Raw genomic sequence first — 8,497 nt, 5'->3', positions numbered from 1 at the left:
AAAAAAAAAAAATTATCACTCAAATCACAACAAAAATTCTCATGGAAATAAAGAAAATATCCAAGCACCCTTAGCTTTGTAAAATTCATATACCCAAAAAAAAAACTATCAATTTAAGGAAACCCAAAAATCCAAAACTGAATTGGAATAAAGACTCAATAATTCTATCTCTTGAAAATGGGTTTGGTGAGAGGGAGGAAGATAAACAAAAAGAAACCACGACAAAAGAGAGAAATTAAGGGGAAGCATATATGTGACTTTTTTTTTTTTTTTTTTTTTTTTTTTTTGCAAATTAATTATTCATAATGATTATTATTTGGATTTGAATTTTGATTTTGTTGATTGTTTTTTTCTTGTGTTTTGCGTTCTAACTTATCATTTCTCTTTATCACCACCACCTTTTTAGGCATTGAATTTTATTTTTTTTTATTGTTTTATATTCAGAATTGTGAAAATTTTGGTGATTTTTTATTTGCTAATTAGGCATTTTTTCATGGGTGAAGGCATGTACTGGTGTAATTGACAAGAAAAGTAGAAAACTGTAAGCTAATTACCAATTCATTACAAGGCATTACGTATGAGAGATAAGGATTAAGGTTGAATATACGAAGTAAATAATATGAAAATGTTTTTTACACTCTTTTTGGGTTAATTTTGTATGATTAAAATTTAAAATCTATCTTTATTTTATTAGTCAAGGGGTGAGAAAATGGCACCTAGCCTACATATATAAAATGTCTAAAGTGTCTCTAATCATCTATACCATATATTAAAAAGCTTTTCAAACATTACATGTCACTCTCCAATTCTATTGTGGTTATCATTCCATATCAACATGTATTTCAAATCTACAGAAATACGGTTTATACAAGAGTTGAATGTACTCGATCTAAATCTCAAGGTTAATTATTGGAAGGTTAATCATTTATCCGTATTATATTATTGCAAAATGAAATAAAGACCTAAAATTATTAAAAGTAAGATTAAATCACGAATTTTATGCACAATCACATTTAATAACTCGACTCGTGATATGAACCCAAAAACTAGCTTAGTTTGGTATATAAATATAAAAGTATTAAATTTAAAAATCTTTCTTTCTTTCTTTAATTGTTTAGAATAAACGAACTTAAGAATCTTATAAACTACGTACAATTTTAAAGATTCTATTACATATGAATTGTACAAAATCCAAATTAAGCAATACTTTGTATTTTATAAGATGAAGTTTGAGACCTAATGTGTACAAGCCCGCAGTATTAATCAGACCAATACCTCAATGGTTCGTTTTTTCTTCTATGTATACAATATTTTGTTTGTGCAAATAAACTTCTAATCAAAAGACTTATTTATATAAATGATAACAAATGTCGTTCTTTGACAATATTAATATTCATCGCGTTTATATTTTCTTAAACTAATTTATCATTGGACCTGTACCTTATATTTACCCCATATTATTTATAACATTTTAAATTGATGCAAATATACTGTTCTTTGTTTCATCTACTTTCTAAAATATATCGCATGCATCGTGGACTTAGAGCTAACAAAATCAAATTCTTGATCAAGTTTTTGTTTTCTCCACCTTATTCCAATAAAGCTAGATAGGAACTTAAAATTAAAATATATAATAATGTATATTAAAAGGAAGTTGCCAGGTTTCTCACCCTGATAAACAATTCTAGTTTGTGAAGGGGTAAAGGTGTCATTTCTGGTATATAGTGAAGGGTGTTTGTGTAATTTACTTCTCACAGTTAGCTGATTGGTGTTTTTGTGTCTTCATTACCTTCATCTTCTTTGTTATTTTCAAGCCACTGCACTTCAATGGAGACTTTTTCTTCTTCCCCACCAACCTTCATCATCTTCATTTCCTTTTTCAAGTTGCTTCAATGGAGATTTCGCCAACCTCAACACCACCATTGCGGATCAAACGAAAACCCTAAGAAAAATGAAGAAATAAAGGTTATGGTCGGTTAACCCCAAAGGGTAGGTGTTTAATAATTGCTTGTGAGTTTTCCTTTCTCCATTGTATTCTCCATTAAAGTTGATCTTACCTTCTTCTTGAATAGTTAAATGTTTGTGAGTTTCAAGTCTATGAAGTAACATCGTTAAGTTGAGTTTCTTGACAATTGTACAAAAGCAATACAATGAGTATTTTATTATATAAGCACAACTAGCTATCAAGGCCATTACATAAATGCCATTTGATAAACATGGCTTGTTTATCAAAGTGATAAACTTGTATTTTCTCTATTAAAAGGCATTACTAAGCAAGTTTATGTGTTAGGTAATGTTCTCCTCATTCACTTAGTCTTTCATTTTATGTAAAATTTTTATATTTTCAAAATCTTAGATTGTACAAGATTTTAAAACCCTCGAAACAAATTGGGTTCTCTCTAGGTTTAACCCTTGAGAGGGTTTTTCTGGTTCCCTCAAGGGATTCTTCCTTGGGAGGGTTTTTCTAGCTTCCATTGCTAGGTTTTTTCTGTTATTTTGAAGGTTTTCCTTCATTTTTCTCCTCTTTCATCTCTTTTCTTCCTAGTCTTAGTTGTGATTCTTTGTAGGGGCTTCCACTGGCCTGGTATTCTTATCAGTGGTAAACCCAAAAAAAATTTAATTGCTTTCAGTAAATAGATCCCATATTGGAGATAATGGGTTTTTTTTTTAAATTCAAATAAGGACCAAGTTCCAGAAGAAAACAAAACAAGCAAATAAAAGCAAAAAACAGCTACTACGAAACTACAAAAATAAAAGACGACTACCTAAGGAGGGACAAAACGTGGAAAGGCCATGCTTCTAGTATCCTCCTCTAACACTCTACCAAGATCAATCGAAATATCATTATAAATAAGGAGACTAATGTCTTGGGTCACCCCACAATTGGCCAACCAATTCGCCACTCTATTGCCTTCACGATATATGTGTGCTATACGAACCATCCAATTATCCTTGTTGAGCATGTTAAGGCATTATTTAATGTAGTGCGCGCACTCGCCATCCCCTAATTCTCCTTTCTGAAAATATTGTACACATGCCAAGTTGTCTGGTGCACCTCTAGTTTCTTAATCTGAAGGTTCTGGGCTAGCTCCAAGCCTTGGGTAAGGGCTAAAATCTCAGCCTTGAAGGCAGTACAGCAACCAAAGTTTGCTGAAATGCCTGATATGAATTTGCCAGTATGATCTCTTATTGCTACCCCTTCTCCAGCAGGGCCTGGTCAGCCCTTAGCTGCACTATCATAATTTAGTGCATACCAACCACTAGGGGGAGCTTGCCAATTAAGGAAGATTGCCTTTTGACTACACTTCCTCCCCCTTTGTTCTCATCACTGCCATGCTAGATTCGAAGAGCTTCATTAAATCTGACTTGTAGGAAGGCACCAATGTCAATTGGTATTTCATTGTTGCAATTGAACACAATGAAGTTGCGCCAATGCTAGATCCACCAGAGAGTAACCCCAAAGCAGGTTTCCCATTCATCACCATCTTGCAATTTTTTGGTTAGCCATTCTTTCAGATTGCCTTGAACAAATTGATCCATGGATCTACCCCTCAAGGCCTTTCTCCAAATTATCTTCGCAGCTGGGCAGTCTTTGAGGATGTGCAAGGTACTTTCCTCCTGTGCTCCACATATAAAGCACTTAGGTTCATCAGTGAGGCTACGTTTGAATCAATTCAGATTGCCTAGGATGTGATCATGACAGACAATCCATAAAAAAGCTCTAACTCGTTGCTGTAAGGGAGCTTTCCAGATTGCATCCCAGTAGTCTTCATCAACTAAATTAGCATCATGGTGCATGATCCTCATTGCAGACTTGATTTTAAATTTGCCTCTTAAATCCTCTTTAAAGTATGCAAGATCTCCAATACTAGGATCCACTCTCACCTCGTGACTTTGGATGATTTTTAACGTATTAGAAGGCAAGTATGGCGCGAAAATATCCCATTTCCAGCCCACATCATGTTCCCACATCTCAGCAACAATAGCACCTATAATTTCCATAGGGATTTCTTGCGTAGCTAGATCACTTAAGGGCTGATCAGTAGCCCATTTGTGATCCCAAAAGGAAGTAGATAAGCCATTGTTTATTGCTACTTTTAAACCTGCACCTAGAAGTTTGGCATTGTCGGTGATGCCACTCCACACATTTGACATACCCAACTTTGGTTCGAACATGTCAAGGTCACATCGACCCTTGCAATACTTGGCTCGAAGAACCCTTGACCAAAGCGAGTGAGGTTCCGTGAGTAGTCTCCAGCCTAGCTTTTGTAAGAAAAGCTGAGTTTGCTTACTTGGCTGAATAAATACCAATACCACCATGTTCTTTTGGTCTCTATAATGTCTCCCAAGATAGCAAATGTATTTTCCTTGCCTCCTCATTTCCCCCCATATGAAGTGTCTTGCCTTTTTATCAATGTTATCACAAATGGTGCGGGGAATCTTGGTTGTTTGCTTGGAATATGTAGCCATAGTAGAGAGGGTCGACTTAGCTAAAGTTATCCTTCCAGCGAGTGAAAGGTACTTCGATTTCCAACCCGCGAGCCTTCAATCAATTTTTTCACAAAGATGGTTGAAAATGGCTTTTGTTACCCGATTAGTCAATGTAGGCATTCCTAAATACATGCCTAAATCCTCCGTTGCATCCATACCCAAAACAACACTAATACTTGCCAGTTGTTCTAGCTCGACATTTTTTGAGAAATATACCCGTGACATAGGCAAGCTTACTTTCTAACCTGAGGCCGTGTAGAATCTGTCCAAGCAGGTGCGTACAATTTGGGCTTGGACTTCGGTTGCTTCAGCAAACAAGATGATATCGTCCGCAAAAAATAAATTGGAAAGGTCCGGCCCATCCTTGATTGCCCTTATCGGTTTTCAATTTCCATTAATGATTGATTCTTCAATGATTTGATAAAGCCTTTCCACACACATGACAAAGATATACGAAGATAGGGGGTCTCCTTGACGAATACCTTTACTAGGCTTGAATTTCTGTGAAGGTTAACCATTACAAAGGACTTGCAATGTGGCTGATGTGATACATTCCATTATAACATCAATCATCGTAAAAGGTAAATTCATTTGAAGGAGAGTATCACGAATAAAGGTCCATCTAAGCCTATCATGGGCTTTTTTGAAATCAATTTTAATAGCCATGTAACCTTTATTACCTTGCTTATGGCACATAGTGTGAATCACCTCCTGTACAATGATGATGTTGTCTAAAATTTGCCTCCCCGGTACGAAGCTTGCTTGAGTATTAGAAATTAGATGAGGGAGGACAGGTTTCAACCGATTAATAATCACTTTTGTGACGATTTTGTACACAACATTGCACAATCCAATAGGTCTGAATTGTGATGCAAGCTCAGGTTTCCCTAACTTAGGAATTAGAGCAATAAAAGTATTATTCAAGTTCTCAGGTATCCCTCTTCCATTCAAAATTGGAAGTAAAGACTCATACACTGTATTTGCAATTAACTCCCAATTTTTTTTAATAAAATAAGGCTTGGAAACTGTCGAACCTGAGAGCTTTAAGTGCCGCCATCTCCTTAACTACTAAATCAATCTCAAATTTGAAGTATGGCTTTACTAATATATTCCAGTCATTCATTGAGAGTTCAGGGAAAACATCCTGTGGAACATTAAAACGTTGCAGCTCCCCCTCCTCAGTGAATAATGTCAAAAAATAACCCACCACATGATCTTTTATCACAGTTTTTCCTGAATCCAGTTACCATCATCCCCTTTGAGAGCTTCAATCTTGTTTTTCCACCGTCGAACAATTGTACTTAGGTGGAAAAAAGTTGTGTTGCGGTCAACATCTTTTAACCAATCAACCCTGGAATTTTGATACCACATGGTTTCTTCTCTATCCAAAATTTCATCGAGCTCTTTCCGAAGTCTACTTTCAAGCTTGATTATTCCTCTGTCAATCCGAACAGTAAGTTTTTTCAGAATTCCTCATAACCTTGCAAGCAGAGCACGTTTTTTTTAAAAACATTGCCAAACGTGTTTCTATTCCAAATTTGCATGTCTTCAGAAAGCTTTGAGAGGGCTGGCATGAGTGTTCTCGAACCATCCCACTTATCAGATACGAACTATGTAAAAGTCTCATGAGAAAGCTAAGCCGCTTGGAATCGAAAGGGACGATGAATAGCTTGCAACGGCACAAAAGCATTCGGGGAAATGAAAATTGGGCAGTGATCTGAACGAAAAGCAAGGAGATGTTTCATGGAAGCACGTTCAAACTTCATGGTCCAACTATCATTTCATAAAGCTCTATCTAACCGACCACTTTTTTGAGTTTCAGAGGTAAGACCACAAGCCCACGTATGTGCAGCCCTTGAGAACTCGACTTCAAGAAGGTCCGTGTCTTCAATCCATTCATTAAAGAGGGCAGATCATCTATTAGTTTCATGACATGAGCTACTACATTCTGAAGGAAACCTAGTATCATTAAAATCTCCTACAATGAGCCATGGTTTATTATGAGTTCTTACGAAATATTTTAGCTCTCTCCATATATCATGTCTTTTAAGAGGGCCCAGGCTTGCATAAACTGCAATAAAGTATCAAGAAATTGCTCCCACTCGAGTTATCTCCATCGAAATATGTTGATGGTGTTTAATGATAGGACTTATGGAAACGCTCTCCGGCTTCCAATACACCCAAATCCCACCACTAAAATCCACTGCATCCACCCTTGTGTGGCCACTGTATCCCAAAATTGAAGAGATTTTCATTGCTTGCTCGCCCCCTATATGTGTTTCCACAAGAGTCAAAACATCCGAGTTGTTGGTACGAACCAAATCTTTCAGAGTTGTAACAAAGTTCCTGTCACCCGCACCTTGGACATTCCACACTGAACAAGTGATTGGTAAAGTATCCGGGGCAAGATTAGGTAGACTATCTTCCATAGAAACAGGGATTGAGGGTAAAGAAGACATATAGGCTAGCCTGATTAGCTTCAGCAAACGCTGAATTTCATTGGGAATTTGCAACGTTACCACCAATTCCGGAGGCGTCGAGATTGGTGGTAGCAATGAGTCCATGTTCACTTATAACACATGTGTCAGGGGGTTCGTGATTGCGAGATAAGGGTCCTCCATAACTTGCCCCACACAAAGTGTTTTCTCCAGAGGGATGTGCAATTTGATCGGAATCGGTTGCTGGGACATAGGTCTCATGGTATGCTTGTGTAGGACTCTCAACTACTTTTTCAGTAGTGGCATAAACGGGCACAAAGATGGCTTGTGTTTTGTCCTTTTGAGAGGCTTCTTTGTTGGCTTCTAAGATAAAGATTGAGTTTTCTTTTCCCTAGCTAGGTGCAACATGTGTTAGGCTTGGAGTACGGGCCTCATTGCCTGAAATTTCCTTAAGTGGCTTAGAGATATTTTGTGTGGGATTATTTGATTTTAATTGATAAGATTTGGTGGCTTTAGATTTGCTTTGGTTAGGATTTATCTTATTTACCTTAATGGTAGATAAAATTTCTCCATTGGCTTTGAATTTTTGAGATATATCACCAAGATTGATAGTGTCAAAGATATTTCCCTCACTTGCTGGCAAAGAATCTTCCATTCCCTCCAAATCTTTATCATTTTCCTTATTTTTCTCAACTTCCCCAACTTCATGATTTTCTAAAATAGAAAATTTGGATCCATCCCCTTCTTTTGCGCCTTCAATTGATTTATTTTGGGTTTTTCCTAAACCAACATTGCCTCGGTTTGACTCATACTCAACTCGAGTCACCACCGTCTCACCACCAATTACGGTTTTTCCAGCTTCTCCCCGAGCTCCTTTTTCTGGACGAGGATTTCTTTTACGGATAGGTTTTTTCACCAGCATCCATGATCCAAATACTTTTACTTTTTCTGGTTTATTCTCATGATTATGCAACAGATTATTGTGGATCACCATTTGAGTATCCATAGTCTACATTAACTGGCTTACAATCATCCTCGACATGACCTAATTTTCCACATTTGAAGCACACCATTCTAATTCCTTCGTATTGCATTCTCCAAACTCTTCCCTTAAGCCAGAATTTTGAGAGTAATGGCTTTGATAAACCAATTTCCACACTTAATCTTGTGAATTGGCCTCTTTCCGCTTGAGCTGTAGTCTTATCAACCCTTGGCACCTTCCCTATTTTTGAACCAATTTTTTTTAAGAAATTGATATCAAAGTATTCAACTGGAAGATTTGGAATTCGAACCCACACAATAAGAACTTTAATAGGGGATTCATCCGGGACAAAGTTCGGAATCCATTTTCTAATTGTTTGGTTATTATCATCTAACAACCATGGTCCTTGAGCTAACACATAATTGTAATCCGCCTGGTTCGTGAATCTTGCAATGTAGTATTTACACCCTATATCAGTAAGGGATAATTCCCCTTTCACATTCCATTTCTTCTTCAATCTGCGCATTAGCCCCATGTACCCCAGTCTACCACTAAACATTTTGATGATTAGAAAGGTTTTCCAAGG

The sequence above is a fragment of the Chenopodium quinoa genome, unplaced genomic scaffold (genome assembly GCF_001683475.1).
Source record: "Chenopodium quinoa cultivar QQ74 unplaced genomic scaffold, ASM168347v1, whole genome shotgun sequence".
Lineage (NCBI taxonomy): Eukaryota > Viridiplantae > Streptophyta > Magnoliopsida > Caryophyllales > Amaranthaceae > Chenopodium > Chenopodium quinoa.
The sequence above is the reverse complement of the archived record's forward strand: the minus strand, read 5'-3'. Positions refer to the sequence as shown.